Here is a 23,323-nt window from a genome sequence, read left to right on the forward strand (position 1 = left end):
CCCTCTGCCACCATGGATTTGCTTCAAACCTCTTGCAATCAAAAGTATCCATACCCAGCAGTGCTCCCAGACCCCGAAACCCACCCACAAACACCAGGAAGCCTCCCAAACAGGCCCCCAAAAACATGATAGTGAGCAAAAAGGCAAAAACTTTTTCAAGTCTGATTTTGTCCAAACCACTTTTATCCAGTATTAGACCTTCCCAGCAATGGCCCCAGCGCCGTCAAACCAGGTGGAAACTAGTAGAAGACCCCCAAACAGCCAAAAAGCAAAACTTCAAAAATGGGCACCTAGAAATTTTCAGGCCAATTTCCAGAATCACTCCACGCGCGCTCTGCAGCTATCCCTAACTCCCCTCTGACACCATGGATTTGCTTCAAACCTCTTGCAATCAAAAGTATCCATACCCAGCAGTGCTCCCAGACCCCGAAACCCACCCACAAACACCAGGAAGCCCCCAAACAGGCCCCCGAAAACGCTAAATTGAGCAAAATGTCCGAAAAAGCAAAACATTTTTCCTCATGGATTTTGTCCAAACCACTTTTATCCGGTATTAGACCTTCCCAGCAATGGCCCCAGAGCCGTCAACCTAGGCGAAAACAAGTAGAAGACCCTCAAACATCCAAAAACCAAAAGTACAAAAATGGGGACAGTCATTTTCAGGCCAATTTCCAAAATCACTCCGCGCACGCTCCGCAGCTAGGCCCTAACTCCCCTTTGCCACCATGGATTTTGTTCAAACCACTTGCAATCAAAAGTATCCATACCCAGCAGTGCTCCCAGACCCCGAAACCCACCCACAAACACCAGGAAGCCCCCCAAACAGGCCTCCAAAAACATGATAGTGAGCAAAAAGGCAAAAACTTTTTCAAGTCCGATTTTTGTTAAACCACTTTTATCCGGTATTAGACCTTCCCAGCAATGGCCCCAGAGCCGTCAAACCAGGCGGAAACTAGTAGGAGAACCCCAAACAGCCAAAAAGCAAAACTTCAAAATGGGCACTTAGAAATTTTTAGGCAAATTTCCAGAATCACTCCGCGCGCTTTACAGCTAGGCCCTAACTCTCCTTTGCCCCCATAGATTGTCTTCAAACCACTTGAAATCAAAAGTATCCATACACAGCAGTGCTCCCAGACCCTGAAACCCACCCAAAAACACCAGGAAGCCCCCTAAACAGGCCCAACAAACACATGATATGGAGCAAAAAGGCAAAAACGTTTTCAAGTCTGATTTTCGCCAAACCACTTTTATCTGGTATTAGACCTTCCCAGCAATGGCCCCAGAGCCCTCAACGCAGGCGGAAACTAGTAGAAGACCCCCAAACAGACAAAAAGCAAAACTTCAAAAATGGGCACTTTTAAATTTTCAGGCAAATTTCCAAAATCACTCCGCACGCGCTCTGAAGCTAGGCCCTAACTCCCATTTGCCACCATGGATTTTCTTCAAACCTCTTGCAATCAAAAGTATCCATACCCAGCAGTGCTCCCAGACCCCGAAACCCACCCACAAACACCAGGAAGCCCCCCAAACAGGCCCCTCGAAAACATGATAGTGAGCAAAAAGGCAAAAACTTTTTCAAGTCTGATTTTGTCCAAACCACTTTTATCCGGTATTAGACCTTCCCAGCAATGCCCCAAGACCCGCCAACCCACACGCAAAAAAGCACAACACCCCCAAACAGGCAAAAAGCAAAAATGGAAAATCTCATACTTACAATGTTTTTCGGCTTTCTGTCCAAACGCTCTGTGCAGCTAGGTCATGACTCCACTTTTCCACCATGGATGTCCTAGAAAACAAATGCAATCAACATTAGACTGTGCCATCAGTGCTCCCAGACCCCAAAACCCACCCACAAACACCAGGAAGCCCCCCAAACAGGCCCCCGAAAACATGATAGTGAGCAAAAAGGCAAAACCATTTTCAAGTCTGATTTTTGCCAAACCACTTTCATCCGGTATTAGACCTTCCCAGCCATGGCCCCAAAGCCATCAACTCACCGCAAAGAAGTAGAAAACCCCCACAAGAGTCTTTCTTCATTGGACGTAATCCAGCCCTCTGCTTTGAGGGAAATAGGAGTCTGGAGGAGGAGGATAGAGGAGCATGTTCTTGTGAACTTGTGAACCTGAGGAATGCAGACTGCGGCACCTTCAAATCAATAAGCAAATAAGTGAAGACAGCTCTGCTGATGGGCTTGTTTTTGTGATTAGGTGATTTAAGTTTTTATTTATATTGACTTTGCAAAACAAAGAAAGACATACACACAGGAATAAAAGTGAATAAGGACGAACAAGAAAGTTATTGATTCATTGGCTCATTTTCAGGGCTCGTGTCAGGGAAGAAGAGTTCGTCCTCATACTCTGCGAATTCAGGCAGGAGTAGGTCACCTAACAGAGAAGAAATTCTCTCATCTAAGTAGGTGTCCTCCTCGTCTTCTTCTGGCGTGTATTCTTGTACTTTGTAATCTGGTGGTATGAGGTGCTGATTCATCTTGATCATTGTTAACCTCTCCACATTTTTGGGCGAGAGGCGGGTCCTTTTGCAAGTTACAATGCCACCAGCAGCACTGAAAATTCGTTCAGAAGACACGCTTGCGAGTGGGCAAGACAAGTAGTTTATAGCCAGATTGGAGATCTCTGGCCACAATTCTTTTTTCCCATACCAATACGCCAATGGGTCATCATGAACATAGACCTCTGTTGAGTCATTCAGATAGTCCTGCACCATCGACTCAAGGTTCTCCAGGGTTCCTCCACTTTGCTTACTTTTTGCTGGGACCTTTTGAGAAGCAAACCCAAGCTGAGTTAGCCAATCCTCTTCTTCACACAATGTTACTGTTGTGTCTGGTGCAGATGATCTGGTTGCTGGTGTCTATAACAGCTGAGAGGTCACTTCTGCCACAGCCACAGGTGCAGAAGTGGATTCTTTTGACTCCGGATGGCCTGCTGATGTACTGCCTTTTCCTTCAATTTCCTGCCGTACTCTTTCAAACCTCATGCCTGACACAGCTAGCCAACGTTTGTACTTTAAAACTTTTGCGTCACCAAAAGGAAAGCATGCTCTGCCTGCCAGTGCCTTTTTGTAGCGTGGATCCAGAATAGTAGCACAAATGTAATGCTGTTCTGTGTGGATCTTTTGAAGACGTTCATCGCAAAGTAGGCGCTGTAATAATTTCTCCGTCAAATCAAAAGCTTCTTGCTTTTCTTCATCTTTTTAAAACGTAGAAGACACCGCCTTCAGTTGGTGCTCTAGCATGCGCAACAATGGGATAGCTTTTCCCAAATTACAGTCCTCCCTGCTGACTGCACGCGTGAAGACCTCAAAAGGACGAAGCATGTCTGTCAGGCTTTTAACTAGCTTCCATTGCTCCGCATGTAACCTCAGGTCCTTCATAGCTGTACCAAGTGTAAAGAAATACTGATCGACTACCGTAAACTGCTCATGCAGACGCTCAAGCATGTAGAAGGTTGAGTTCCAATGTGTTCCCACCTCCTGGATGAATGCTTTCACTGGCAATCGACGTTCAAATAGCAGGCCCCTCAGATGCTTCCGGGCCTTAAAAGAATGGCTGAAATGTGTGCACATTCTTCGGCAGGTGGTCAGTAACTCGCACACTGGACTTTCTTCACTCAAGAATTTTTTAACAACCAGGTTTATACAGTCCGCCAAACACGGCACTCTGAAATAGTTACCCTTATCCATGGCCTTAACTACATTGGCGCCATTATCCGTGGAAACATAACCAATCTTGCATTTTTTTGGGGGGACCGCCATTGAAAGACCTTTGTGTTAAACTCCTGCAAAATGTTTTCTGCTGTATGACTTGACCCCATGCCAAACATGGCTAGTGTTGCATGTTTCCAAGCAGCTTTAAAAACGTTGTCCGGGTCAACACCTGCCCTTAGCTTTGCTGTAACTCCTGAAAAAGAGACCCAGTGTGCAGTGATGCACATGTAATCAGTGCCTGCGCCACTGGTCCACATGTCTGTTGTCAGATGTACAGTGTGAACAGCACTCTTCTGCAAAGCTGCCCCAATCACATCCAGCACATCTGCATGTAGTGCTGGAACCACAACTCTGGCAAAATAGAACCGGCTAGGAACCTTCCATTTAGGGCTGAGCGTTGCCACTAATTCAAGAAAACCAACCCCTTCCACAAAAGAAAAAGGGAGAAGGTCCAGAGCTAGCATTTTAGCCAGCTTAGTGTTATACAGACGCGTCATTGGGTGGTTGCGTTCAAATGGCTCTTCTGAAAACAACATGCTTCTAATGGTGGGCTGGACCAGGATTTTACGGGATGATGATGATGACTTCTTCGACCCAGTTATGCTCGGTGATGATGAACTTTTTCGCATTGGTATCTCACTCTCTCCCACACTCTTAGTGTGGCTCACAGGGGGTGTGCTACTGACAGGGGTACTGGGTGTAAGTGAAGAAATGTTTGACGCTTCTTCCTCCTCATCACCATCAGATGAAACATCAACGGATACAGTTTGTTGACTTCCAATTCGGGCTTCCTTGATCTCCTTCAGGTGCGCATGCCATTGGACAGTGTGCTGTCTCTCAAGATGAACTCTCTGGCCTCCGGTACAATAGTTGGTACCAAGCTTACCACAACTAACTGCAAGCTTACAAATGCTACAAATGGCTATGTTTTCCCTTGTTGTGCAAACTGCGGACTTCAAATGTCTGTGGGGGGGCGGAGGAGGCAATACTGGTCATGCTGTTAATGCCAGATGAAGTGGAGGATGTTGCCGAACTTTACTACGTTGTGCACTTGCACCACCACTAATTGAGGTCGAGGTGGATGGAGGTCCCTTCTGGCGAGAAAAAAATATGGAAGCGGTAGGTGGTGATGTACTAGTTAACTCCAATGATGGTGGTCCCATTGCCTCCTCGTCGACAACATCACGCTCAGCAGCTTTTTGGGCTAGAGTCAAAATGTCTGTTTGCTGCATGCCCGCTGAGGCTGGATTGGCGTGTATGATCACTGCGTCGTCGTCGTGAGAGTCTTCATCAGCAGGAGTAGTATACACCACTTCTTCAGCGTCATCATCACACCCCATAACTATGAGTCTTTCAGGGACCTTCCTTTTACGCTTAGCTACCTTTGTCAGATCATGGTGTGCCTCACTCTCAGACGGCAGTGGTGGTTCCCAAGTTGGATCCATATCATCAGAAGGAAGGGGGCTTGAAGAAGATGTAGACACCATCCTTGATCTTTTCCTTGTTCGGGATGTGGAAGACAATGAATGATCAGGAGGAGGCTTCCTCAAATGATAGCTCGGCTTGAATGTTGATTTCCTGATGTGCCCCTACTTCGGGAGGATCAACTATTGTGGGCACTTGTGCCCTTCCATGCACCTCTGCTTGCGCATCTCCTTGCGCTGCTTCTCCTTCCACATGTACTTGGGCTTGTACTTGCACATGTGGTTGTTGTTGCGGCTGTGGTTGTTGAACACTCGTCAGATGAGTTACAACAACCTGTGTTGATTGAGGGACATTGCTGCTACTTTCTTGCGATGAGCCAACTTCACTGGTCGATGGTGATTGAACAACTAGACTAAGTGCCTCTGCAGCACTCAAGGGCTTGGACTTAAGTTGGCGTGGTGGTGGTGGCACTGAGAACAATGGAGCGGAGGTGCTGCTCCAAGCATGGTCCCCAGCAGATCCCGCTGCTGCTGCAGGCTTACTTTTTTTTGTATTCCCAAAAACTGTGGCGGGCGGAACACCAGTCTCCTTGGTAACTTGCTTCTTCTGCTCCTTACTGGCAACTTTCTTGCTAGAGGAGCTACGGGGATAATTTTTTGGGGCCATCTTCTTCAGAAGTAAGAACAGCAGGCCGCAGTTGCACGAGTTGCAAAGTGGTCTTGTCTGTGGCCACAAGTGACGTCGTGTGACGTTATGATGCACAGACATCGCTGCAGGACTTCTTCCTGGCACTGATGGTTCTCTTGTGCACCTAAAAGCAATGGAAGACAGTGGAACATCAGTTATACACCCCAAAAAGTCAAAAAACACATACAAATCACCAAAATCCCATGCCATCCATGCCCTCAATGATGTTTAAATTCAAGACACCCCACAGAAAGTCTAGGCCCATGCACCACTGAGTACCCCTGGGCATAAGGGATGAAAGCTAGGCAAAATGGGTGCAGGCCTCAGAACACTGCATGCCTTCAAAATGGACCCTTGCCCCCCAGCACATGGCCAGGCCCTGCATGTACCAGCACTCAAAATGGCCCCCACCCACATGGCCAGTCCCCATCAACACCCCAAAAAAATAAAAAAAAACACACAAAAATCAGCACATTCCCATGCCATCCATGCCCTCCATGACTTTTACATTAAAGAGACCCCACAGAAAGACTCAGTCGATGCACCACTCACTACCCCTGGGCAAAAGGCCCCAACAGCAGCCAAAAAAAATCGAAAAACACACAAAAATCAGCACAATCCCATGCCATCCATGCCCTCCATGATGTTTAAATTCAAGACACCCCACAGAAAGGCTAGGCCCATGCACCACTCACTACCCCTGGGCAAAAGGCCCCAACAGCAGCCAAAAATATCGAAAAACACACCAAAATCAGCACAATCCCATGCCATCCATGCCCTCAATGATGTTTAAATTCAAGACACCCCAAAGAAAGACTAGGCCCATGTACCACTCACTACCCCTGGGCATAAAGGATGAAAGCTAGGCAAAATGGGTGCAGGCCTGAGAACACTGCCTGCCTTCAAAATGGCCCCTTGCCCCCAGCACTTGGCCAGGGCCTGCCTGTACCAGAACTCAAAATGGCCCCCACCCACATGGCCAGTCCCAACAACACCCCCAAAAAGTAGAAAAACACACAAAAATCAGCACAATACCATGCTATCCATGCCTTCAATGATGTTTAAATTCAAGACACCCAACAGAAAGACTAGGCCCATGCACCACTCACTACCCCTGGGCAAAAGGCCCCAACAGCAGCCAAAAAAATCGAAAAACACACAAAAATCAGCACAATCCCATGCCATCCATGCCCTCTATGATGTTTAAATTCAAGACACCCCACAGAAAGACTAGGCCCATGCACTACTCACTACCCCTGGGCAAAAGGCCCCAACAGCAGCCAAAAAAATAAAAAAAAACACAAAAATCAGCACAATCCCATGCCATCCATGCCCTCCATGATGTTTAAATTCAAGACGCCCCACAGAAAGGCTAGGCCCATGCACCACTCACTACCCCTGGGCAAAAGACCCCAACAGCAGCCAAAAAAATCGGAAACACGCCAAAATCTGCACAATCCCATGCCATTCATGCCCTCCATGATGTTTACATTAAGGAGACCCCACCGAAAGACTCAGTCCATGGACCACTCACTACCCCTGGACAAAAGGCCCCAACAGCAGCCCAAAAAATCGAAAAACACACAAAAATCAGCACATTCCCATGCCATCCATGCCCTCCATGATGTTTAAATTCAAGACACCCCACAGAAAGACTAGGCCCATGCACCACTCACTACCCCTGGGCATAAAGGATGAAAGCTAGGCAAAATGGGCGCAGGCCTGAGAACACTGCCTGCCTTCAAAATGGCCCCTTGCCCCCCAGCACATGGCCAGGGCCTGCCTGTACCAGCACTCAAAATGGCCCCTACCCACATGGCCAGTCCCAACAACACCCCCATTTAGTCGAAAAACACATATAAATTTACCAGAATCCCATGGCATCCATGCCCTCAATGATGTTTAAATTCAAGACACCCCACAGAAAGTCTAGGCCCATGCACCACTGAGTACCCCTGGGCATAAGGGCTGAAAGCTCGGCAAAATGGGTGCAGGCCTGGGAACACTGCATGCCTTCAAAATGGCCCCTTGCCCCCCAGCACATGGCCAGGCCCTGCCTGTACCAGCACTCAAAATGGCCCCCACCCACATGGCCAGTCCCCATCAACACCCCAAAAAATCAAAAAACACACAAAAATCTGCACAATCCCATGCCCTCCATGATGTTTACATTAAAGAGACCGCACAGAAAGACTCAGTCCATGCACCACTCACTACCCCTGGGCAAAAGGCCCCAACAACATCCCAAAAAATTGAAAAACACACAAAAATCAGCACAATCCCATGCCATCCATGCCCTCAATGATGTTTAAATTCAAGAAACCCCACAGAAAGACTAGGCCCATGCACTACATACTACCCCTGGGCATATAGGATGAAAGCTAGGTAGGCAAAATGGGTGCAGGCCAGAGAACACTGCCTGCCTTCAAAATGGCCCCTTGCCCCCAGCAGATGGCCAGGGCCTGCCTGTACCAGCACTCAAAATGGCCCCCACCCACATGGCCAGTCCCAACAACACCTCCAAAAAGTAGAAAAACACACAAAAATCTGCACAATACCATGCCATCCATGCCTTCAATGATGTTGAAATTCAAGACACCCCACAGAAAGACTAGGCCCATGCACCACTCACTACCCCTGGGCAAAAGGCCCCAACACAAGCCAAAAAAATCGAAAAACACACAACAATCAGCACAATCCCATGCCATCCATGCCCTCCATGATGTTTAAATTCAAGACACCCCACAGAAAGACTAGGCCCATGCACTACTCACTACCCCTGGGCAAAAGGCCCCAACAGCAGCCAAAAAAATCGAAAAACACACAACAATCAGCACAATCCCATGCCATCCATGCCCTCAATGATGTTTAAATTCAAAACACCCCACAGAAAGACTAGGCCCATGCACCACTCACTACCCCTGGGCATAAAGGATGAAAGCTAGGTAAAATGGGTGCAGGCCTGAGAACACTGCCTGCCTTCAAAATGGCCCCTTGCCCCCCAGCACATGGCCAGGGCCTGCCTGTACCAGCATTCATAATTGCCCCCACCCACATAGCCAGTCCCAACAACACACCCAAAAAGTCGAAAACACACAAAAAACAGCACACTCCCATGCCATCTATGCCTTCAATGATGTTTAAATTCAAGACACCCCACAGAAAGACTAGGCCCATGCACCACTCACTACCCCTAGGCAAAAGGCCCCAACAGCAGCCAAAAAAATCAAAAAACACAAAAATCAGCACAGTCCCATGCCATCCATGCCCTCCATGATGTTTAAATTCAAGACACCCCACAGAAAGAGTAGGCCCATGCACCACTCAGTAACCCTGGGAAAAAGGCCCCAACAGCAGCCCAAAAAAATCGAAAAACACGCAAAAATCAGCACAATCCCATGCCATCCATGCCCTCCATGATGTTTATTTTCAAGAAACCCCAGAGAAAGACTAGGCCCATGCACCACTCACTACCCCTGGGCATCAGGCCCCAACAGCAGCCAAAAAAATCGAAAAACACACAAAAATCAGCACAATCCCATGCCATCCATGCCCTCAATGATGTTTAAATTCAAGACACCCCACAGAAAGACTAGGCCCATGCACCACTCACTACCCCTGGGCATAAAGGATGAAAGCTAGGCAAAATGGGTGCAGGCCGGAGAACACTGCCTGCCTTCAAAATGGCCCCTTACCCCCAGCACATGGCCGGGGCCTGCCTGTACCAGCACTCAAAATGGCCCCCACCCACATGGCCAGTCCCAACAACACCCCCAAAAACTCGAAAAACACAACAAATCACCACAATCCCATGCCATCCATGCCCTCAATGATGTTTAAATGCAAGACACCCCACAGAAAGTCTAGGCCCATGCACCACTGAGTACCCCTGGGCATAACGGATGAAAGCTAGGCAAAATGGGTGCAGGCATGAGAACACTGCATGGCTTCAAAATGGCCCCTTGACCCCCAGGACATGGCCAGGCCCTGCCTGTACCAGCACTCAAAATAGCCCCCACCCACATGGCCAGTCCCCATCAACACCCCAAAAAAATCGTAAAACACATAAAAATAAGCACAATTCCATGCCATCCATGCCCTCCATGATGTTTACATTAAAGAGACCCCACAGAAAGACTCAGTCCATGCACCACTCACTACCCCTGGGCAAAAGGCCCCAACAGCAGCCAAGAAAATCGAAAAACACACAAAAATCAGCACAATCTCATGCCATCCATGCCCTCAATGATGTTTAAATTCAAGACACCCCACAGAAAGACTAGGCCCATGCTCCACTCACTATCCCTGGGCATAAAGGATGAAAGCTGGGAAAAATGGGTGCAGGCCTGAGAACAATGCCTGCCTTCAAAATGGCCCCTTGCCCCCCAGCACATGGCCAGGGCCTGCCTGTACCAGCACTCAAAATGGCCCCCACCCACATGGCCAGTCCCAACAACACCCCCAAAAAGTCAAAAACACACAAAAATCAACACAATCCCATGCCATCCATGCCTTCAATGATGTTTAAATTCAAGACACCCCACAGAAAGACTAGGCCCATGCACTACTCACTACCCCTGGGCAAAAGGCCCCAACAGCAGCCAAAAAAATCGAAAAACACACAAAAATCAGCACAATCCCATGCCATCCATGCCCTCAATGATGTTTAAATTCAAGACACCCCACAGAAAGACTAGGCCCATGCACCACTCACTACCCCTGGGCATAAAAGGATGAAAGCTAGGCAAAATGCGTGCAGGCCTGAGAACACTGCCTGCCTTCAAAATGGCCCCTTGCCCCCCAGCAAATGGCCAGGGTCTGCATGTACCAGCACTCAAAATGGCCCCCACCCACATAGCCAGTCCCAACAACACACCCAAAAAGTCGAAAACACACAAAAAACAGCACACTCCCATGCCATCTATGCCTTCAATGATGTTTAAATTCAAGACACCCCACAGAAAGACTAGGCCCATGCACCACTCACTACCCCTGGGCAAAAGGCCCCAACAGCAGCCAAAAAAATAAAAAAACACAAAAAAATCAGCACAATCGCATGCCATCCATGCTCTCCATGATGTTTAAATTCAAGACACCGAACAGAAAGAGTAGGCCCATGCACCACTCAGTAACCCTGGGAAAAAGGCCCCAACAGCAGCCAAAAAAAGTCGAAAAACACACAAAAATCAGCACAATCCCATGCCATCCATGCCCTCCATGATGTTTAAATTCAAGACACCCCACAGAAAGACTAGGCCCATGCACCACTCACTACCCCTGGGCAAAAGGCCCCAACAGCAGCCAAAAAAACCAAAAAACACACAAAAATCAGCACAATCCCATGCCATCCATGCCCTCAATGATGTTTAAATTCAAGACACCCCACAGAAAGACTAGGCCCATGCACCACTCACTACCCCTGGGCAAAAGGCCCCAACAGCAGCCAAAAAAACCAAAAAACACACAAAAATCAGCACAATCCCATGCCATCCATGCCCTCAATGATGTTTAAATTCAAGACACCCCACAGAAAGACTAGGCCCATGCACCACTCACTACCCCTGGGCATAAAGGATGAAAGCTAGGCAAAATGGGTGCAGGCCGGAGAACACTGCCTGCCTTCAAAATGGCCCCTTACCCCTCAGCACATGGCCATGGCCTGCCTGTACCAGCACTCAAAATGGCCCCCACCCACATGGCCAGTCCCAACAACACCCCCAAAAACTCGAAAAACACAACAAATCACCACAATCCCATGCCATCCATGCCCTCAATGATGTTTAAATTCAAGACACCCCACAGAAAGTCTAGGCCCATGCACCACTGAGTACCCCTGGGCATAACGGATGAAAGCTAGGCAAAATGGGTGCAGGCATGAGAACACTGCATGGCTTCAAAATGGCCCCTTGACCCCCAGGACATGGCCAGGCCCTGCCTGTACCAGCACTCAAAATAGCCCCCACCCACATGGCCAGTCCCCATCAACACCCCAAAAAAATCGTAAAACACATAAAAATAAGCACAATTCCATGCCATCCATGCCCTCCATGATGTTTACATTAAAGAGACCCCACAGAAAGACTCAGTCCATGCACCACTCACTACCCCTGGGCAAAAGGCCCCAACAGCAGCCAAGAAAATCGAAAAACACACAAAAATCAGCACAATCCCATGCCATCTATGCCTTCAATGATGTTTAAATTCAAGACACCCCACAGAAAGACTAGGCCCATGCACTACTCACTACCCCTGGGCAAAAGGCCCCAACAGCAGCCAAAAAAATCGAAAAACACACAAAAATCAGCACAATCCCATGCCATCTATGCCCTCAATGATGTTTAAATTCAAGACACCCCACAGAAAGACTAGGCCCATGCACCACTCACTACCCAAGGGCATAAAGGATGAAAGCTAGGCAAAATGGGTGCAGGCCTGAGAACACTGCCTGCCTTCAAAATGGCCCCTTGCCCCCCAGCAAATGGCCAGGGTCTGCATGTACCAGCACTCAAAATGGCCCCCACCCACATAGCTAGTCCCAACAACACACCCAAAAAGTCGAAAACACACAAAAAACAGCACACTCCCATGCCATCTATGCCTTCAATGATGTTTAAATTCAAGACACCCCACCAAAAGACTAGGCCCATGCACCACTCACTACCCCTGGGCAAAAGGCCCCAACAGCAGCCAAAAAAATAAAAAAACACAAAAAAATCAGCACAATCGCATGCCATCCATGCTCTCCATGATGTTTAAATTCAAGACACCGAACAGAAAGAGTAGGCCCATGCACCACTCAGTAACCCTGGGAAAAAGGCCCCAACAGCAGGCAAAAAAAATCGAAAAACACACAAAAATCAGCACAATCCCATGCCATCCATGCCCTCCATGATTTTTAAATTCAAGACACCCCACAGAAAGACTAGGCCCATGCACCACTCACTACCCCTGGGCAAAAGGCCCCAACAGCAGCCAAAAAAAATCGAAAAACACACAAAAATCAGCACAATCCCATGACATCCATGCCCTCAATGATGTTTAAATTCAGGACACCCCACAGAAAGACTAGGCCCATGCACCACTCACTACCCCTGGGCATAAAGGATGAAAGCTAGGCAAAATAGGTGCAGGCCTGAGAACACTGCCTGCCTTCAAAATGGCCCCTTGCCCCCCAGCACATGGCCAGGCCCTGCCTGTACCAGCACTCAAAATAGCCCCCACCCACATGGCCAGTCCCCATCAACACCCCAAAAAATTGTAAAACACATAAAAATCAGCACAATCCCATGCCATCCATGCCTTCAATGATGTTTAAATTCAAGACACCCCACAGAAAGACTAGGCCCATGCACCACTCACTACCCCTGGCCAAAAGGCCCCAACAGCAGCCCAAAAAATCGAAAAACACACAAAATCAGCACAATCCCATGTCATCCATGCCCTCCTTGATGTTTCAATTCAAGACACCCCACAGAAAGACTAGGCCAATGCACCACTCACTACCCCTGGGCAAAAGGCCCCAACAGCAGCCAAAAAAATCGAAAAACACACAAAAATCAGCACAATTCCATGCCATCCATGCCCTCCATTAAGTTTAAATTCAAGACACCACACAGAAAGACTAGGCCCATTCACCACTCACTACCCCTGGGCAAAAGGCCCCAACAGCAGCCAGAAAAATAAAAAAAACACAAAAATCAGCACAATCCCATGCCATCCATGCCCTCAATGAGGTTCAAATTCAAGACACCCCACAGAAAGACTAGGCCCATGCACCACTCACTACCCCTGAGCATAAAGGATGAAAGCTAGGCAAAATGGGTGCAGGCCTGAGAACACTGCCTGCCTTCAAAATGGCCCCTTGCCCCCCAGCACATGGCCAGGGCCTGCCTGTACCAGCACTCAAAATGGCCCCCACCCACAGGGCCAGTCCCAACAACACCCCCAAAAAGTCAAAAACACACACAAATCAGCACAATCCCATGCCATCCATGCCCTCAATGATGTTTAAATTCAAGACACCCCACAGAAAGACTAGGCCCATGCACCACTGAGTACCCCTGGGCATAAGGGATGAAAGCTAGGCAAAATGGGTGCAGGCATGAGAACACTGCATGGCTTCAAAATGGCCCCTTGCCCTCCAGAACATGGCCAGTCCCTGCCTGTACCAGCACTCAAAATAGCCCCCACCCACATGGCCAGTCCCCATCAACACCCCAAAAAAATCGAAAAACACATAAAAATCAGCACAATTCCATGCCATCCATGCCCTCCATGATGTTTACATTAAAGAGACCCCACAGAAAGACTCAGTCCATGCACCACTCACTACCCCTGGGCAAAAGGCCCCAACAGCAGCCAAAAATATCGAAAAACACACAAAAATCAGCACAATTTCATGCCATCCATGCCCTCAATGATGTTTAAATTCAAGACACCCCACAGAAAGACTAGGCCCATGCACCACTCACTACCCCTGGGCATAAAGGATGAAAGCTAGGCAAAATGGGTACAGGCCTGAGAACACTGCCTGCCTTCAAAATGGCCCCTTGCCCCCAGCACATGGCCAGGGCCTGCCTGTACCAGCACTCAAAATGGCCCCCACCCACATGGCCAGTCCCAACAACACCCCCAAAAAGTCAAAAACACACAAAAATCAGCACAATCCCATGCCATCCATGCCCTCAATGATGTTTAAATTCAAGACACCCCACAGAAAGACTAGGCCCATGCACCACTCACTACCCCTGGCAAAAGGCCCCAACAGCAGCCACAAAATCAAAAAACACACAAAAATCAGCACAATCCCATGCCATCCATGCCCTCCTTGATGTTTCAATTCAAGACACCCCACAGAAAGACTAGGCCAATGCTCCACTCACTACCCCTGGGCAAAAGGCCCCAACAGCAGCCAAAAAAATCGAAAAACACACACAAATCAGCACAATCCCATGCCATCCATGCCCTCAATGAGGTTAAAATTCAAGACACCCCACAGAAAGACTAGGCCCATGCACCACTCACTACCCCTGAGCATAAAGGATGAAAGCTAAGCAAAATGGGTGCAGGCCTGGGAACACAGCCTGCCTTCAAAATGGCCCCTTGTCCCCCAGCACATGGCCAGGGCCTGCCTGTATCAGCACTCAAAATGGCCCCAACCCACATGGCCAGTCCCAACAATACCCCCAAAAAGTCGAAAAACACATACAAATCACCACAATACCATGCCATCCATGCCCTCAATGATGTTTAAATTCAAGACACCCCACAGAAAGTCTAGGCCCATGCACCACTGAGTATCCCTGGGCATAAGAGATGAAAGCTAGGCAAAATGGGTGCAGGCCTGAGAACACTGCATGCCTTCAAAATGTCCCCTTGCCCCCCAGCACATGGCCAGGCCCTGCCTATACCAGCACTCAAAATTGCCCCCACCTACATGGCCAGTCCCCATCAACACCCCAAAAAATCGAAAAACACACAAAAATCAGCACAATCCCATTGCATCCATGCCTTTAATGATGTTTACATTAAAGAGACCCCACAGAAAGACTCAGTCCATGCACCACTCACTACCCCTGGGCAAAAGGCCCCAAAAATCGGAAAAAAAACACAAATCAGCACAATCCCATGTCATCCATGCCCTCAATGATGTTTAAGTTCAAGACACCCCACAGAAAGACTAGGCCCATGCACCACTCACTACCCCTGGGCATAAAAGGATGAAAGCTAGGCAAAATGCGTGCAGGCCTGAGAACACTGCCTGCCTTCAAAATGGCCCCTTGCCCCCCAGCACATGGCCAGGGCCTGCCTGTACCAGCACTCAAAATGGCCCCCACCCACATGGCCAGTCCCCAACAACAGCCAAAAAAATCGAAAAACACACAAACATCAGCACAATCCCATGCCATCCATGCCCTTCATGATGTTTACATTAAATTGACCCCACAGAAAGACTCAGTCCATGCACCACTCACTACCCCTGGGCAAAAGGTCCCAACAGCAGCCAAAAAAATTGAAAAACACACAAAAATCAGCACAATCCCATGTCATCCATGCCCTCAATGATGTTTAAATTCAAGACTCCCCACAGAAAGACTAGGCCCATGCACCACTCACTACCCCTGGGCATAAAGGATGAAAGCTAGGCAAAATGGGTGCAGGCCTGAGAACACTGCCTTCCTTCAAACTGGCCCCTTGCCCCCCAGCACATGGCCAGGGCCTGCCTGTACCAGCACTCAAAATGGCCCCCACCCACATGGCCAGTCCCCAACAGCAGCCAAAAAAAATCAAAACCCCTGGGCAAAAGGCCCCAACAGCAGCCATAAAAATCGAAAAACACACAAAAATCAGCACAATCCCATGCCATCCATGCCCTCCATGATGTTTACATTAAAGAGACCCCACAGAAAGACTCAGTCCATGCACCACTCACTACCCCTGGGCAAACGGCCCCAACAACAGCCCAAAAATCGAAAATTTCAAAATTGTAGTTGCAGCAACTGTAATGCCCCAAACAAACTTACTTGTGAAATTTCAAATCCAAAAGTGCTCCAAAGAAAGTCCAAAAGGCCTCAAATCCAAATATCCAGCAGCATCCACAAAAAGTAATCCTTCCAGGTCAAGATCTAAATGAAAGTGACCAGCACATGAAGAAAGCACTGGGAGGAGCACTTCCTTCCTCCCACCCCCCCCCAAAAATGGATGCCTTGCAAAAAAAAGTGCAGGCAAATGTCAACCTGAGGAGTTATTCTGATAAAAATCATAATTTTCAGAAGGTTTATGCTGCTTGCTGGTGGATTTCTTGTGCAGAAATGCGAATTTTGCAATTTCACGAGTGCCAGATTGTTGCTGCCCGCCGCATCTACGTGTTCGCAATTGCGAACTCTCACGATGCGTGCTGTGCAAGGTGGCAAGACGCGATGACGTAATCGCGGTCGCCAAACTCCTGCGGGATCCCACAGCAAGATCCAAAATGGTGCGGCACACGCAAAATATTGAGAAAAACAACTCTGCAAACGCTGAATGATGGTAAGTGAACTTCGCACGCTGCAATATTGTATCACCAAGCAAAAAAATCCGCTGCGTGCGAATTTGCGGATTTTCGGCAAATTCGCGAGAGTTCGCGGATTGAGAATTTACCGAAAATCCACACTGAAAGACTAAGTTTGCCTATTGTAATTCGGTAAAACGGTATTCTGGTCTTGTGATAATCCTGCTCGAATCTATCTTTTATATAAAGTATACATATTTTTGATACGACCATACGACTGGTGTCCATTTGTGGTGGGTCAGTGGGTTTACTGTGTGTGATCATGAATGCTTAACTTACTGCCGCCCTGAGGATTAGCCTTGTCTGCTCGCACCACACTACCTAGAAGGTGAGCAGGGGTTATTCAAAGGAGTAGTCCCTTACCCTGACGTGGAGCTGAGGGTCCTTGCTTGTCACAAGTGCATACCGGTGCCAACCAGAGACCTCCGTTTCTATCATTGGTGGCAGCGGTGGGATTTCGGATTTGCATTCATGGTTCATATACAGTGAATTACTGATCACCACGTAGAGAGAGAGCAGACCAATAACGTGACCAGATTACATTCTTGCAGAGAGATCTCCAATCTCCAAAACCATGCCTGGTTCACTTCCCTCAAGAGCACTCTCTGTTATCTCTGGAATCGACAATGTTGACTGGGAAGGGCTGGAAAAGTACAAAGCTGAGCACTTGAGAGTCCTATGCTAAAAGTTCTGAGTTTCACAAGCAAACTGCAAAACCCGAGCCCAGCGCATCACGGCACTGAGAGCCTGGAAAGAGTCCAGAGAGCCCAAAAATCAGGTGGTAGTGGATCCACCCGATAGCCTCATCGGAGGCCAGGGAGGCCCGTTGGCCGAAGAGCTGGTAGACAGGGCCGCAACCAGAGCGCATGAAGTGGAGATGGCCAGATTGAAAGGTCAGATGGCCATGGAGGAGAAAGGGCTCCAGCTGGAGCACGAGATACGCCTGAAAGAGTTGGAGCTGAAAGCAAAGAGCTTGGACGCAGCTCCTGGTGGCAGCACAACCCCAGTACAGGTAGAGTCAAGGGTCTACGTAACGAAGGATATGGTGAAAAAGTATTTCAAAGGAGATGACATAGGCCAGTGGTTCTGAGCCTACGAGGTAGCCATGTCTTCCCACCGGGTCCCTGAGAAGGATTGGGGAGCGGGGTTGTGGGGACGGTTCCTGACCGAGGGGCGGGATACCCTGCTACATCTTCCTCCTGAAGAGTCAGTCTCATACCCACACATGAAAGATGCCCTGATGAATCGATTTGGGTTAACGCCTGAAATGTACCGGCAACGGTTTAGAAAGTGTGTGAAGATTCAAGGGGGTACGTATGTGGAGTATGTGACCTTTTTCTGCAGAGCGCTGGATGGTTGGGTGAAGGGCAGTAAGGTAAATGATTTTCAAGGGCTGCTTGATTTAATGGCACGGGAGCACTTGTCGGATAATTGTTTTCCTGAGTTACGCCAGCACCTGATCGATAGCAAGCTGTCCAACCTGAGGAAGCTTGCTGAGGAAGCGGACCGCTGGGTCAGCACCAGGGTCCACAAGGGTCCAGTGGGAGACTCAGCCAAAGGTGGGCAGGGTCCCCAGCAGAAGAGTGGGGAGGACAAGGGAAAACAGAAAGGGTTCCACAAAGGCCCCCCAAGTAATCCCCAAGGGAACCAAGGGAAAGGTTCTCAGCCTCCTCCACCCCTGAAATCTACCAGGGCCCGACAGGTAAACCTGTTCCAAAGGGGCCCATCACCTATTTTAGGTGTGGCGACCTGGGTCATGTTGCCTCTGACCCTAAGTGTCGCTTGTTTGCAAAACCCGCACCCACTGGTGCTCCACCCCGGCAACTAGCTAATGTTAACTTTGGGGAGGAAGTAGCAATCCCAATGGGTCGGGATCCCGTCCAGATGACCCTAGTCTCGCTAGGAGACAGTGAGATGGTCCCAGAAAACTACCTACCCAGTAACACTAAGAAATATGGGCAGGTAGTAACCATCAATGGTAAGAAAGCGGAGGCTCTTCGAGATACAGGAGCCAGCGTGACTGCAGTGATGCAGCACCTGGTGTCTCAAGAGCAGGTAGTACCGCACGCCTACTGCAAAGTTGTTAATGCTGACAATTCTGAGAGCCAGTGTCCGATGGCTCAGGTTCCCTTTGAGTGGGGGGGGGGTCTCAGGTACTCTTCAAGTTGTGAGGACCTCCATACCTGTAGATTGTCTGCTAGGGAACGATTTGGAGAACTCCCCTTGGGAAAAGGTGGAGAAAATGGCCCATCTGCGGATGGTAGGTCTACTCGACTGGGCGTGCGCGACCACGAGGTCCGTGGCAGCCAGTAGGGGTGTCGAAGAGGCACTGGAGCCAGAGGGAGAGGCCCAGGAACCGGCCTTAAAGAGGAGGCACCGGGGGCGCGGACAGCCGGTCCCCGAAGGTCCCAGGGCCCAGGAGGAGGCAGACCTCGAGGGGGATGCCATGGAGCCTACTGGGGAACAGATCGCCGAACTGGGAGACTTGCCTGAGCTGACCCATTGGCAGCAAGAAGGGGGTCCCTCCAGGGAGGAATTCTGTGAGGAGCAGAAAAAGTGCCCTTCTCTCGTGGGTATGCGGCAGCAGGCTGCAGACCAGGCCAATGGCGTTCGGCCCGGAAAACACTTGGTCTACTGGGAGAACGATCTCCTGTATTCAGAGCCTAAGGCTGCTGAACCTGGGACAGCCCATGTGCTGGTGGTACCCCAGAAGTTCAGAGCCTTCCTACTGGGTTTGGCTCAGGATGTGCCCTTAGCATCTGGGGATGGACAAGACCTATGACAGGCTTGTCACCCACTTTTACTGGCCCCAGATGCACCGGAGCTCAGATGCTCACTGCAGGACTTGCCAGGCAAGTGGTAAGTGTGGAGGGAAGAACAAGGCTCCCCTCCAACCATTCCCCGTCATCAGTACCCCATTCCAGCGAGTGGGAATTGACATTGTGGGTCCTCTGGACCCCAACACAGCCATGGGCAACAGGTTTATCCTGGTCTTGGTGGACCATGCCACCCGGTACCCTGAAGCCATCCCTCTAAGGACAGTGACGGCCCCCGTGGTGGGACGAGCACTGATGGGAATTTTCTCTCGAGTAGGATTCCCTCTAGAGGTGTTGTCTGACAGGAGCACCAACTTCATATCGAAATATATGAAGTCCCTTTGGCAAGAGTGTGGTGTAACGTACAAGTTCACCACCCCTTACCACCCCCAAGGAAACGGGTTGGTTGAGAGATTCAACTGAACCCTAAAAGGCATGATTATGGGCCTAGAAGGACCAATGAGGCGTAAGTGGGACGTCCTCTTACCATTTCTACTGTTTGCGTACCAAGAGGTGCCACAGAAGACGCTCGGGTTCAGTCCCTTCGAGCTTCTGTACGGTCACCCGGTCCGAGGATCTCTGAGTCTGGTTAGGGAAGGCTGGGAGCAATCTCCCAGGAAACCTCCCCAGAATGTATATAGCTACATGCAGGCCTTCCGAAACCAGACAGGGCGATTCAGGCAACTTGCTGAGGCAAACCTGGAAGCCAGCCAGGAGGAGATGAAACGGTGGTATGACCAGAAAGCCACTCTGGTAGAGCTTCAGCCTGGACAAAAGGTGTGGGTCTTGGCCCCAGTGGAGCCCTGTGCACTTCAGGATAAGTGGACAGGTCCATTTGAGGTTGTGGAGCGCAAGAGTCCTGTCACCTACCTGGTGAACTTGCAAACTCCCAAGAACCCTACATGTTAACCGCCTTAAACCCCACTTGGAGAGGTCTCAAGTGGGCATGCTGTTGGCAACCGATGATGGTAGGAGGAGGAGACCGAGCCTCTTCCAGACCTCTTGGTGGCCTCCGAGCGAGATGGGTCAGTGGATGGAGTTAACCTCTCACCCTCCCGACCCCTGAGCAGCAGAGTGAGTGCCGCCAGTTGCTGGGGCAATTCTCTGACTTGTTCTCCCTGGTTCTGGGTGTCACAGATTGGTGCGTCCATGATGTGGACACAGAAGACAGCTTACCAGTGAAGCACAAGGCTTACCGCATGGCTGACAGGGTACAAGCCTGCATGAAAGAGGAAGTCTCGAAGATGTTTGCTCTTGGGGTGATTGAGTCCTCCAGTAGTCCTTGGGTCAGCCCAGTGGTCTTGGTCCCGAAGGCTGCAGCGCCGGTAGCCACACCCGAACTCCGGTTCTGTGTGGACTATCGAGGACTCAATCCGGTCACGAAGACTGACGCGCACCCCATCCCCAGAGCTGATGAGCTCATTGATCGTTTGGGAGCTGCTCGGTACCTCAGTACGTTTGACTTAACGGCTGGGTACTGGCAGATTGCCTTAACTGCAGGGGCCAAAGAGAGGTCAGCGTTTTCAACCCCAGATGGGCACTACCAATTCCGGGTCATGCCCTTCTGGATGAAAAAACGCCCCTGCCACCTTCCAGAGGTTGGTAAACCAGGTGTTGGTTGGACTGAACGCGTTCAGTGCCGCCTGCCTGGACAACATCACAGTGTTGGTGGCTCTGCGCAAGGCAGGCCTCACGATCAAGGCAAGCAAGTGCCAGATCGGGCAGGGTTCAGTGGTGTATTTGGGACACCAAGTTGGGAGCGGCCAGGTGGCGCCCCTTCAACCCAAAGTTCAGACCATCCTGGCTTGGGAAGCCCCCAAGACCCAAACGGAGGTGAGCGCCTTCCTCGGACTCACCGGGAATTACAGGAGGTTCGTCAAGGGATACGGCACCATCGTTGCCACCTTGACAGAGCTGACTTTGAAGAAGCAGCCCCAGAAAGTGATCTGGACCGACGCCTGTCAGGAAGCATTCGACACCCTGAAGAAGGCCATGTGCACGGCTCCCGTGCTCCTGGTGCCTGATTTCTCCAAAGAGTTCTTAGTGCAGACAGACGCTTCAGAGCATGGGATAGGGGCTGTCCTTTCACAGATGACTGAGGAGGGCTGGGATCACCCTATGGCCTTCAGCAGTCGAAGGTTACTTCCACGGGAACAGAAGTGGAGTGCGATTGAGCGAGAAGTTTTTGCTGTGGTCTGGGCCCTGAAGAAGCTAGGACCCTACTTGTTTGCGTCTCACTTCCGAGTTCAAACAGACCACAGGCCCCTCAGATGGTTGATGCAAATGAGGGGTCAGAACCCGAAACTGTTGAGGTGGTCCATTTCTCTACAGAGTATGGATTTTACGGTGGAACACCGCCCTGGCATAGACCACGCCAATGCTGACGGTCTGTCAAGGTTTTTCCGCCTTAGTGATGAGGAACTCCCTCGGGTAGGGTAGTTCTCCTCACCTTTCAGCTGGATGGGACACGTGTTCGACCTGGCACCTTGGTGTGAGTTTCCCTTCCACTTTTTGCTGATGTGCCTCAGATGTTTTGCTGGTGTTCGATGCTCAGGGAACTGCGCAACGGCCGATCCGCGCCGCAGTGCAAGTGCTCCCAATGTAAAGTGTATGTGTAATTGATTTCCACAATTGGATTATTTGGTTTACTGTCAGTCCCCAGTAAAGTGCACGAGGCGTGCCGGGGCTTGTAGATACAAATGCTGCTAGTGGGCCTGCAGCGCTGGTTGCGCCACCCACAGAAGCGGCCCCGTAAGATATGTCTCGGGTTCGCCATTGCTGACCCCGCGTGCAGTCCCGTACTTTCACGTCTGATGTCTCTGCCCTGCACCCTGAAAGAAGACGGCAGCGTCCTGTCAACAAAGTACTTCAGAACCGGGTTGAACCAGGCTCAGGCCCCCTGGCCTGCAAAGACAAAAGAAATGCAGTATAAATATAGGAGCTCCGCTCCTTACAAATCAGATCCAGTTTTGACCACGACAAACCTCTGCCTGACTAGAAGGACCAAGAGAAGCTGAAGGACGGAAACCAGTCTGTATCCTGTAAGACTGGCCTGCAGTGGTGCCTTGCTGAGAACGGAGCGGAAAGGACCAGATAGAACTTTGTAGACTTGTGCCTGAAACGATCTCCAAGGGCTTCATTGAGAGCTTGCCCCCTAACGGAACCCCAGGACCATTGGGTTCTATCTGCTTGTGCCCGTTTGCTGTTGGGCCTCAGTTCTTATTCCCTCACCAGAGTTGTGACTCGGGTGCCTTCGCCCTCTCCCAGGTCGTGACAGCTCAGAGCTTGGTCGCCCCACCGTAGAGAGTCCCGCTCATCCCTGAGCCGCTCTCCGCTTCAGTGCCGTGCCGCCTGCTCTCCTGTCACCTCGCCGCTTACGGAGCGAGCTTCGCACCTCTCATCTTCTCCAGCCAGAATCTGCACGGAGAGCATCTCATAGCCTCGGACGGTCCGTACGTCGTAACGTACCCGACTGTCTCGCTTTGCGCTCCTGCATACCAAGGCTTGTGCCGCACCTCAAGAAAGGCCTCCCTGTACTGTGGTACAGGAAGCCTGGTGCTGCACCCGTCTGCCCGAGAACTCGACGCCCCTCACAGATCCACGAGTCAGACCCGGCGTGCTA

The 23,323-nt window shown here is 50.0% G+C and overlaps 1 pseudogene; it reads right to left on the reverse strand.

The window, feature by feature from the left end:
• Positions 1 to 2,295: 2,295 nt before the first annotated feature.
• Positions 2,296 to 3,594, reverse strand: LOC147663486 (zinc finger BED domain-containing protein 6-like; annotated as a pseudogene).
• Between the last annotated feature and the right edge of the window lie 19,729 nt (positions 3,595 to 23,323).

Source organism: Lissotriton vulgaris, unplaced genomic scaffold (genome assembly GCF_964263255.1).
Source record: "Lissotriton vulgaris unplaced genomic scaffold, aLisVul1.2 SCAFFOLD_10666, whole genome shotgun sequence".
NCBI lineage: Eukaryota > Metazoa > Chordata > Amphibia > Caudata > Salamandridae > Lissotriton > Lissotriton vulgaris.